Raw genomic sequence first — 12153 nt, forward strand, 5'->3', positions numbered from 1 at the left:
CACACAAGAGCTCGGAGTCCATCCTTTCAACTGTGGAAGTGGTGGGTATCTTCATGACAGCATTTGTGCACCCAGCTGTGATCCAGTGTCTGATTGTCACTGTCTCAGCTTCCATTCCAGCCCATTTGGAAGCCGCCCAGTGTCTCAGTGCTGCAGTGGAAGCTTAGGAGAGATCTTTGCTTGGTGCCATGCAGGCTCAGACTGCTGCCAGCCTGCTTGTGGATTTCAGTGCTCAAAGGGACATGCAGGCTCTCACAGCGGTCCAGCAAGCTGTTCTCCCACAAATTCCTGGGATTGCTGAGGTGCCTCCCTTTGGGAATGGTGGTAACTCCACCTTCGGTTAACAGCATTTGTGCTCCCACCGCTGACACTCTGGCAGTGCTCTTCATTATTCATATCTTAACACTACCGCTCACCCCAACTCTCCTTTTGTTACTTAGGTTCCTGTAGGATACTCCTCTATCTTTTAATTTTCCTTGATATTTTTATTTCATATTTCTTCTTTGCCTGTCTACACTTCTTTCGCCACTTTCCTAAGCCCACCAAGTTCCCTTTTGTCCTTCTCTTCCCTGTTGTTTACATATCAGAGTATTCTTTTTCTTCTCATCAGTTGGCATCCTTCCATTTACGAGAAATGATGGACATGCAGCAAACAATCTCTTTAGGTGGAGTGTGTTCATTTGGTGCCATTTTCTGATGACTGTGAAGGCCAATTCTCGAGAGACAGGCTCTGCCACAAGCGCCACACATGAAGCTGTCAAGTGACATTATGTTTTTTTGTTTTTGGCCTTGGTGCCTGTTCCCAAGCTGCCTGGTCATTGTGGTGATGCATGCCAGCAAATATTGCCATTTCCCTCTTTCGCCAGCTAGTGACTCCCAGTTGTGATAGTCAGTGTTTAGAGCCTTCATGTCATGCTTGCTAGCATCTTGAAGTGGAGCCTTGGGCTTCCCATTGATTGACTGGCTCCAGCTACCTCACCATACAGAGAGTCCTTGGGTATGCGACCATCTTCCATCCTACAGATGTGTCTGAACCACCGAAGCCACGTCTGTCTGGTTAGTGCCAGCCCACTTGGGAGCTCTGCCTTTGAGAGGGCTGCCGCATTTGAGATTTTGTCTTGCCAGGATATACCCATAATGTATCACAGACAGCAAAGATGGAAATTATTGAGCTTCTTTTCCTGGTAGCTGTAAGTTGTCCATGTTTCACAGCCACAGAGCAAGATGCTGAGAACACAGGCCTTATAAACCACTAGCTTGGTCCTAAGTGTCAGCTTGGTGTTATCCCATGCACCTTTCGTGAGTCAGTCAAAGGTGTAATTGCTTTTCTAATTTGTGTATTGAGCTCTGCATCAAGGGACAGACTGCTTTCACTATGAACCCTAGGTAGCAGAATTTGCTAACCATTTCCAGTGGGATGTTTAGTGAGATCAGGGGCAGATATGTAACACCTTATTCCATGACAAGAGTTTCATGACATTTGTAGTCAGGGAGAACAAATTACAGAGATGAAAACAAAAAACTCCGGATGCTGGAAATCCAAAACAAAAACAGAAACAGAATTACCTGGAAAAACTCAGCAGGTCTGGCAGCATCGGCGGAGAAGAAAAGAGTTGACGTTTTGAGTCCTCATGACCCTTCAACAGAACTCAGAACAAATTACAGGCCTGGGAGAGATGGGCAAGACAGTCCATGAGTCTTTGTAGCTGAGTTTCTGTATGGGCGACTAATGCAGCATTGTCAGGATAGAGAAGTTCTCTGATCAGGACGTGATGTGTTTTTGTCTTCGCTTTCAGTCTAGATAGATTGTACAGCTTGCCATCTGACCGCCTGTGTAAGTAGACTCCTTCCATATCTGCATGGAAGACATGGTTCAGGAATATGGAGAAGATGCCAGAGTGGGAACTAGGCCACAGTTCTCTTTCATTTCATTGTTCACTTCAAAACTGTCAGTAGTAGAATCATCAAACGATACAGTGCAGTGCATATTGTGATGGAAGGAGCAGATGAGACTGAGGAGGTTTGGTGCTCAGCCAATTTTTCCCAAAATCTTGTAGAGCCCTACTCTGCTGACTGTTTTGAATGCCTTTGTGAGGTCTATGAAATAAAGGGATATATGCTGTTCCCTACAGTTGTCTTTTAGCTGGTGTATGGAGCAGATCATACTCCACCAGTAGATCTGCTACCAAAGAAACCACAATGTGCTTCGGTCTGCAAGTAGATGGAGTTCTTAAGTTTGACCCTAGCAAAGGCCTTCCCTGTGATGCTGGGGAGTGAGATGCCCTTATAGTTGTTGCAATTTCCTATTTTTTGTATAGTGTGATGATTCTGGTATCATGCACCTCCTGTGGAACAGAGCCTACCTTCCAGCAGGGAATAAGAACATCATAAAGGTGTGATAGTTGCTGGGACTTTCCATGCTTGAGCAGTTGGATTGATTCCATCCTTTCTGGGTGCCATTCTGTTTGCTGGGCAGTCAATGGCCTTCTCAAGCTCACGTGATGAGGGTTCTTTATCTAACTTATCCATGACAGGGAAACTGCAGGAGACTGTCAAGCTCACACTGGGGGATGGCTGACTCACAGGAGTACAGCTCTCAATAGTGTTCATCCCAGCAGGATACCTGTTTAGTAGTGAATAATTCATCATCTGCCAACTTCAGGGGGGCAACTTTGGTGATGGCAGGGCAAAGTGCCCTCTTGATCCCTTCCTACATTGTTCATGGATTTTCATTGTCACAGGCAGTTTGAATTTCTTGACATAAGTTGATCCAGTGTTTGTTTGCGCAATATCTTCCTGTCTTTTGCATGGCTGGTTTGGCTACTTTCAGGCTGTGCAGTATTTTATGTTGTGCACCATGTAGGTTTTGCTTTTTGCATCAACGACAGGCATCATCTCAGCTGAGTGGAGTTCTTGTTGGAGGTTCTGTCTTTACCAAATGAGGCTTCTGCTGCTTCATAGATAATTGAGCTCAGTGAATTGAACTCAAGCTTCATCGACACCAGCATTGACGCTTCATGGCAAACCTTTGGTGTGCAGCATTTGTCTAGCGACAGTGTGAAGTGCTGGTATTTTGCATCATTACTTATGCAAATGACCTTGATGCATGGTGGGCCTGTTGTGTTTGGAAATGTGGAACTTTTGGGAGTGCACCTTCACTCTGCTGCTAACAAGAGAGTGGTCGGTTTCACAATCTGTGTTGTAGTAGGCGAGGGTGTGGAGAATTCTCTAGGCAGATTGTGCCTTCTCATTGTACAATAGAAAAGTTATGGCGCAGAGAGAGGCCATTCAGCCCATCATGCCTGTGCTGGCCAAAAAGAGGAAAAATAAACTAGCCACTCATTTTAATCCCACTTTCCAGCCCCTGGTCCGTAGTCTTGCAGGTTACAGCATTTCAGGTGCAGATCCAGGTAACTTTTAAATGAGTTGAAGGTTTCAGCCTCAACCACCAACTTAGGCAGTGAATTCCAGATGCCCACCACTCTCTGGCTGAAAAAGTTTTTCCTCATGCCCTCTCTAAACTCTCTACCAATCATCTTAAATCTATGCCCCCTGGTAATTGCCCCCTCAGCTAGGAGAAACAAGTCTTTCCTGCCTACTCTAACTAGGCCCCACATAATTTAGTACACCTCAATTAGGTCACCCCTAAGCCTCCTCTGTTCTAAGGAGAACAACCCCAGCCTATCCAATCTCTCCTCATTGCTACAATTTTCAAACCCTGGCAACATTCCTGTAAATCTCCTCTATACTCTCTCCAGAGTGGTGACCAGAACTGTACACAAATTTCCAGCTGTGGCCTAACCAGCGATTATACAATTCTGTCATTACATCCCTGCTTTTGTATCCAATACCTCACCCAATAGAGGAGAACATTCCATATGCTTTCTTGACCACCTTGTCCACCTGTCCCGCCACCTTCAAGGACCTGTGGACATGCACTCCAAGGTCTCTCACTTTCTCAACTCCTCTCAATAACTTCCAGTTTATTGATTATTCCCTTGCTTTGTTTGCCCTCCTTAAATGCATTACCTCACACGTTTCTAGTTGGAATTCCATTTGCCACTTCTCCACCCACTCAACCAAACCATTGATATGATTCTGGAATCAACAGCTATTCTCTCCATTGTCAACTACACTGCCGATTTTGTGTCATCTGCAAATTTCCCAATCATGCCTCCCATATTTTTGTCTAAATCATTAATATATACAACAAACAACAAGGACCCCAACACTGAGCCCTGTAGAACACCACTGGAAACTATTTTTCATTCGCAAAAACATCCTTTGACCATTACCCTTTGTTTCCTGTTACTGAGCCAATTTTGGATCCAATTCGCCACGTTCCCCTATATCCCATGAAATCTCACTTTCCTGAAGACACTGCTACATGGGGCCTTGTCAAATGCCTTACTGAAATCCATGCAGACAACATCCACTACACTACCCTCATCAATCCTCCCTGTTACTTCCTCAAACAATTCTACTAAGTTAGTAAGACACAATCTTCCTCTAACAAAACCATGATGACTGTCCCTGATCAATCTGTGCCTTTCTAAGTGACAGTTTATCCTGTCTCTCAGAATTGTTTCTAATAATTTGCCCACCACTGAAGTCAGAGTGATTGGGTCTATAATTTTCTGGCCTATCCCTTGCACCCTTTTTAAATAATAGTGCAATGTTCGGAGACCTCCAATCCTCTGGGACCTCGCTTGTATCTAGTGAGGATTGGATGATGATCCTCAAAGAATTCATTATTTCCTCACTGGCTTCTTTCAATAACCTGGGACACAAACAATCTGGCCCTGGTGATTTATCCACCTTCAAGGTGCCAGCCCCTCCAGTACTTTCTCTCTCACTATTATTATTGTTTTAAATATTTCACACTCCTCCTCATTAACTAGAATGTCTGCATCATCCCTCTCCTTAGTGAAGACAGAGACAAAGTGCTCATTGAGAACCCTGCCCACATCTTCTACATCAACTCACAAGTTACCATGTACATCTCTGATAGGCCCTACCTTTTCCTCAGTTATTCTCTTGCTCTTAATGTACTTTTAAAACATCTTAGGATTTTCTTTGATTTTACCTGCCAATATTTTTTCATATCCTCTTTTTACCTTCCTAATTTCCATTTTGACTTCACACTATACTTTCTATACTCCTCTAGGCTTTCTACAGTATTAAGTCTTTTTTGACTGTCAAAAGCTTTCTTTTTCTGCCTTATCTTGGCCCGTATGCTTCTGGATAGCCAGGGGCACTAGATTTGGCAGTATCACCCTTTTTCTTTGTGGGACATGTCTACACTGTGCCGGCAGAATCTCACCTTTGAATGCCTCCCATTGATTTGACATAGTTTTCTTTCTAATAGCTGTATCCAGTCCACTCTCACTGGCTTATCTCTCAGCATTATGAGAAACAACTTTTACTCCTGTTTGATCTTTGTCCTTTTCCATAATGATGCTAAATATTATGGCCACTATCTCCAAAATGGTCCCTCACTGCTACTTCATCCACCTGCCCAGCTTAATTTCCTAAGACTAAATCTAGAATTGTGCACCCTTTCATTAGGCTTGTCACGTGCTGGCTAAAAAATGTTCTCTTGAATGCAGTTCCAGAATTTTGTGCCGTCTGTACCCTTCACGCTATTTGTATTCGAGTTGATATTAGCGTAGTTGAAGTTCCCAATGATTACTGCCCTATTGTTTTTGCATTCAGAAATCTGCCTACACAACTCTCTTCTAACTCCCTTCCACTATTTGGGGATCTATAGAACAATCCTTTCAGTTGCTCCCCCTTTTTTATTTCTGAGCTCAACCCACATGGCCTCATTTGATGCCTCATTTAATATAGCATCAATGGGATGCATTCAAAGGTGAGATTCTGCTGGCACAGTGTAGACATGTCCCACAAAGAAAAAGGGTGATACTGCCAAATCTAGTGCCCCTGGCTATCCAGAAGCATACGGGCCAAGATAAGGCAGAAAAAGAAAGCTTTTGACAGTCAAAAAAGACTTAATACTGTAGAAAGCCTAGAGGAGTATAGAAAGTATAGTGTGAAGTCAAAATGGAAATTAGGAAGGTAAAAAGAGGATATGAAAAAATATTGGCAGGTAAAATCAGCTGTAATTGATTCTTTAACCAATAATGCTACACCTCCACCTTTTTAATTCTCCTACCTATCCTGCCTGAAAACTCTATATCCAGGGATGTTGAGCTGCCATTTTTGCTCCTCCTTAAACCAAGTTTCCACTATAGCGATGATGCCATGCTGCCAAGTGTCTATCTGTGCCCTCAGCTCATCGGTTTTACTTAACATGCCCCTTGCATTTACATATAAACCTTTTAACACTGCCAAATTCCTGTGCTGTACACTTTTTAACCTGTGCTACTTCTGTCTTTCAGAGACACTCACTACTTCTCCATCTCCCATTCCCTGCTCTGAATTTGCCCTCAGGTTCCCATCCTCCTGCCAATCTAGTTTAAACCACCCCCAACAGCACTAGCAAATCTCCCTACGTGATATTCATCTCAGTTCTGTTCAGATGTGGACCATCCGCATTGTACAAGCCCCACCTTTGCCAGAACTGGTCCCAATGCCTCAGAAATTGGATGTCCTCCTTCTTACAATAGCTTTCCAGCCACATGTTTATTTGCTCAATTCTCTTTTGCTATGCTTTCTTGCACATGGGATTGGGGGTATTCCTGAGATTACTGCTTTTCAATCTCCTTCCTAGCTCCCTAAAGGCTGCTTTCAGGATCTTCCCTCTCCTACCTATTTCATTGGTACCAAAATCAACCACAACCTCTGGCTGATCACCCATCCCCAGAAGAATGTCTTGCAGCCACACTATGACATCCTTGACCCTGGCACCAGGGAGACAGCATACCATCCTGGAGTCATATCTATGGCCACAGCAGCATCTGTCTGTTCCCCAAACTAATGAAATTCTTATTGCTACTGCTCTTCCCTTCTTCTTTCTCCCCTCCTGTACAGCAGAATTGCCTGTGATGCCACAAACTTGGCTCTGACTGCGCCTCCAAGGAACCAGAATGGAAAACGAGCTGGTGAGCTGGACTCCAGGGGACGCCTGCACTACCTGCCTAACCTTGTTGGTCTGCCTGGCGGTCACCCATTCCCTTTTTGCTTCAGGCTTCTGAGCTGCAGTGTGACCACCTCTCTGAAAGTGCTATCCATGTAACTCTCTGCCTTGTGGATGTGCCAAGTGACTCCAGCCATTACTTGAGCTCTGACACTCAAGGTCGATACCAAGACTTTGGTTTTCTAGTTGGTGGATTTGAAAAGGCTTAGAGGCCTTATGATGTTGCAGTCTCCAGGTCTTAAGGCATAGGTGTTGCTGCCCTCTCTGTTTCTGCTGTTTCAGCAGTTGTCATGTCTTGCAGAAAGCACTTAAAGATTAAACAGGAAACCAAAATGGCTGCACTAGCTGGCTTCTCCAAATATGGTGCTGAGCTTCAGGGAATTAACCACAACCTGGGCCATTGTTTCTAAACATGCATCCTAGGGGTTTGAGACAACACTGACTTGGTTCCAGAATTACTTCTTCAAGTCAAGAAACACCTTCTGGATGGTTTCAGATGATGGGTAATGACACTTCTTACTTTGGAACGTGTCCATTTGTCCCTTTGAGACAGTATAGCCATTTTCATCTACATAGTGAGTCAGGTGACTCTCAGTGGCTGCCTTTTGCAACATTTTAATGTCAATGTTTCAAAGAAAATACAGCTCCATAAGATGCCACACTGATTACAGTTCATGTTTTAAAAGTTATGGGTTGGACATGCCATTACTCGGCATGACACCTAGAAAAGATAGCATAGATTTGCTGAAGGTAAGTCATGTTAATAAACATTAATTGAGTTTTTTGATGAGGTATCAGATAGGGTTGATGAGAATAATACGACTGATGTGGTGTACGTGGACTTAGTTAATAAAGTCCCACAAACAGGCTTGTCAGTAAAGTTAAATCCCATGGACTAAAAGGGAATGTGGCAACATGGGTGCCATAATAGCTGATCAACAGGAAACAGAGTATCAGTGAATGGCTGTTTTTTGAATGAGAAGTAGGGCTACAGTGAGGTCTTCCAGGAGGAAGTGGATAATTACTTGAAGAGAAAATAATTGCAGGTTTACAGAGAAAGAATTATGGAGTGGGGCTAGCTGAGCTGCTCTTGCAGAGAGCTGACATGGAAATGAAGGCTCGAATGCTCTCCTTCCCTGCTGTAACCATTCTCTGATTCTATGATTCTATGATGGAATTGTTTTTGCCACCAGCAAACAGAAGAGAAGCTGAGCACAAAGAAGAGGACAAGGGGACTGCAATATAGATGTCTGATTAATGCCCAGATTCTACCTGATTAAATAATTAATGGCCAATACCAGTTACCTCAACCATGTCTTCCCACTCACCAACAGGCCCACATTCCTTACATTTTCTCTATCTTTGACCATTGTGCTTTTTTGATAACACAAGTGTAAAAAATACCAGAAAGTGCACATTCCAATTCAATTTTATAAATTCAATCCTGATATAATGCTTATAAAAATAAACTAATCACTCTTGTACATTCCCTTATTGCCCATCTTCCATGTGCTTTTGCCACTCCTTATGTGCAGCATGGATGGTAGAAGGCAACTGACCCTAAAATGAAGAAACTGCAGATTACCTTAAGCAGCTCCGGACCCTAGAGGGCACACTTCAGACTGCACAATCTCAGCCTAAACCTGCTGTCGGGTTAACAAGCAGGGCGCCGGTGGAATGGCAGGGGTGTGAGTTCAAATGCTGACATCCCGACATCCCGAGAGAGGACAGTAGGTTCATATTCCCTGGAGCTACTGTTGCTCTTATGAGGCAGTGCCTCAGCATTCCTACTAATCTGCTGTGACAACCTGGAGGTCCATTTGAACAATGGTATCCAGAGTCATGATAGCAGCAGTTTGAGCTTGCAAGACAGCAAGTCTGAACATCCATTACTGTTTGTTGGAAACTCCTGTGCTGCTATGGAAACTGTAACATCAGCATCAGATGCTGCATCATCACGGGTCCCACGGTTGCGCTGATGAAGGTGACCACGTGTTCCATGCTGAAAGGATGGGCTCCAAATTATGCACAATGCCCAGTGACAAGTTAATGTTGGAGTCCTCCAGACTCTTTGAGACTGTGCACAGGTTTTCTGGCAGGTATTCACTACCTATCAGCCTTCCTCTGTAGCCTGGCCCATTGAAGCCCACTGTATCTGCTCTGCAACAGAACTAATGTGCAACACTGCCTTCCACAGATGTATTATCTTTCTCCCACAACTGCATACTTTTGGGGATTAGCCAATTTAACCACCTATAAATATTCAACTTGAAATTGCCAATTTACCTGCCTTAACAGCTTTTGAGGGAGAGAGTTCCAGGTTTCCACTCTGCTTTCTGGCCTAGCGCTAATTTTAACTTTATGCCCCTTGTTCTGGACATCCCCTCCAGAGGAAACAGTTTCTCACTATCGAATCTATTAAATTATTTAATGATCCTAAACATCTCAATTCAATTTCCCCTTAATCATCTGTACTCAAGGGGTTACAAACCTAGTCTATGTAACCTATCCTCATAATTTAAACTTTTAACTCCAGTAATATTCTGAAGAATCTGTTCTGCGCCTACTCCAAGACAAATACATCCTTCGGAGGTGCAACACTCAGTGCTAAATCTGGTACCCTACGTGTGGTCTTTAAAACTTTATACAACTCGAAGGCCTGAATTTTACCCTTGGTGGGCGCATGTGACCGGTGAGCCGGGGATCGGTTGGGAAACAGGCCGCCATCCAAGATCGGCCCCCGACCGCAATTTCATGCTGCTGGCCAATCAAGGCCCACTCAGCATGAAACGCGTCTTTACAATGGTCAGGAAGAACCTGGCAGGAGCCTGTCGGCTGCTGGGTCCAATGGCGAGCTGGCCAGTTTAAAAATGGTGCAGGCAGCTCCTTGAAGGATGGCAGGGAAGAAAATATCTTCTGCATTATGAGCATTGAAGTTATGGCATCAAATGCGGCTGGAGACACCAGGAAGGAGGGCAGGTCGGGTGGGAACCCAGCCCCCCGGTTTTTGAATGAGTGCCTCGCGGTCCTCCTGGAGGAGGTGGCTGCCTGGAGGGACACCCTTGACTCCCAAATTTTGAAGGAGGAGGCCACCACACCTAACAAAAAGAGCTTGGGAGGAGGCAGCAGTGCAGGTCAGCAGCCACAACGTTGTGTGGCGCGTATGGATGCAGGGCTGCAAATGGTTTAACAATCTGCTGTACTTGGGAAGGGTGACTACCGTGTTGGCATGGATCAGTATGTTGAAGTGTTAAGGTCTGGCTGTCCCCCAGTGGAGCTCAGAGGTATTAAATTCTGAGTTCCAACTGTCAATGAAACCACAGCTGGCAAGGGGGTGAGCCCTGGCTGCTTGTATTGTGTGTCTTGTGGCTCGAGGGCCATGACTCGGATGTGCCTTGCAAGGTGCTCCACAGGTGTGGTTGGCCAGGCTGCAATGGTGCTGCAGGTAGAGGGTGGACTAATCCATGCCCCTCCGTCCTTTCCGGAGAAGATGACCCATAAAAACATTGAAAGATCGTGGACCCAAATCTTCTAATCCTATCTAGATTCGAGCATGTAGCTTTGGAACTAGAGAGGCGCCGTGCACCTCGGTCAACCGGCCGCAGAGAGACTGGGGTGTCAGATGAAGGTAAGAGTGCAGTGCACAGAAGTGAGTTTCGGATGTTGCAAACATTCTTGTGTAGTCTCATCATTGATGGGAGCCTCAAAACTGGAGTTCCCATTGATCATTGAAAGACGATGGCACCATGATGCAGATCTCCATTGTCTCACCAGGATGCCTGACATGCACAGTGACAGTGTGATGACTGTAACTAATGAATGTCATTGTTCTCCCTTAGATTCACCAGCACACAATCAATTGCAGGACCCGGAAGAGCCACCCCTGATACCAGAGGACTGCCAGGCTTCACATGCACCTGTTTCATACCTGCTCTCCAGCACAGATACTAGCACCTTGGTGGGCATTAGATCTTCGACTAAAATGCACTGCCTCCTCCATTGAGAGATTGCCTCATGGAAAGGCAGCTCCAGGGACAGAATCAGAGGTTCCTGAGGTTGCGCTTGAACCTGCAAGACCTCACACAGGCAGTGATGTCAGGTGGTCAGTGCCAGCGTGGGAGATGGATGAGACATCCAGTATCCCAGTTAGGTGCCCAACCATCAATGGCAAACAGGGAGGTCCAGAGCGACCTCACGTTGGCGCACGAGCTGCTTGCCATCTCTACGGGCTCCTCTCAAGGCACTCTGGATGACAGCAGCAGCTCCTCTGCCCCTCTGACAGTGACCATGCATCAGTTGAGGCTGCGATGACTGGGGAGCTGCCAGCCATGGCGTTGGCCGCTCTCTCCCAGGCAGATGGAGCATAGGCTCCATTGGCCAGAGGACGGCCGCCAAGGTCATCAAGGCCAACAAGACAGCAAAGTCAGCAGGCTGTCTCCAATGCCAGTGCCAGTGATGGGGAATCACCAGGACGTAGCACTCGTAAATGTAAGTTTAAGGCACCATGAGCACAAGAGGGGCTAGTCAAGGGTGATCTTCTGTTCTGCAATGTTTTGTTTATGCTTACTGGTCTGGGAATAAAACCAGAGAAGGTTATGTTAATTATTTTGGATTGTCAAAATGAGATAAATTTTGTTTTTGTCATAAAAGCCTGAGTATGCTTTGTATTTTTTTGGTGTAGGCTATGCCAGTAGGTAATGCTGGACATGAATGGCTCTAAACTTTATTGCACAGTCACTGAGTAAACTTTGGGTTCAAATGAAAGGATAATTTCAGACAATTGGGATGGAGATGGCAGCCCTGGCATGTGGTAGAAACAGACCTTTGGCAGCCTAGCTGCAGGAGCGTTGGATCAAGGTGTCCCTGCCTCCCTGAAGGATACAGAGTTCTGCCTCCACGCCCTCAGTGTTCTCCTCACCGTGCTCCTCTTCTAACTCACTACTAGATTCATTCTCTGTGGTCTGTGGAGCTGTCTCAATATCCTCCTCCACCTTGGGACCCCCTGCCAGTGCCAGATTGTGGAGAGCACAGCATGCAACTACCATCAGTGACAC

The sequence above is a fragment of the Carcharodon carcharias genome, chromosome 4 (genome assembly GCF_017639515.1).
Source record: "Carcharodon carcharias isolate sCarCar2 chromosome 4, sCarCar2.pri, whole genome shotgun sequence".
Taxonomy (NCBI): Eukaryota; Metazoa; Chordata; class Chondrichthyes; order Lamniformes; family Lamnidae; genus Carcharodon; species Carcharodon carcharias.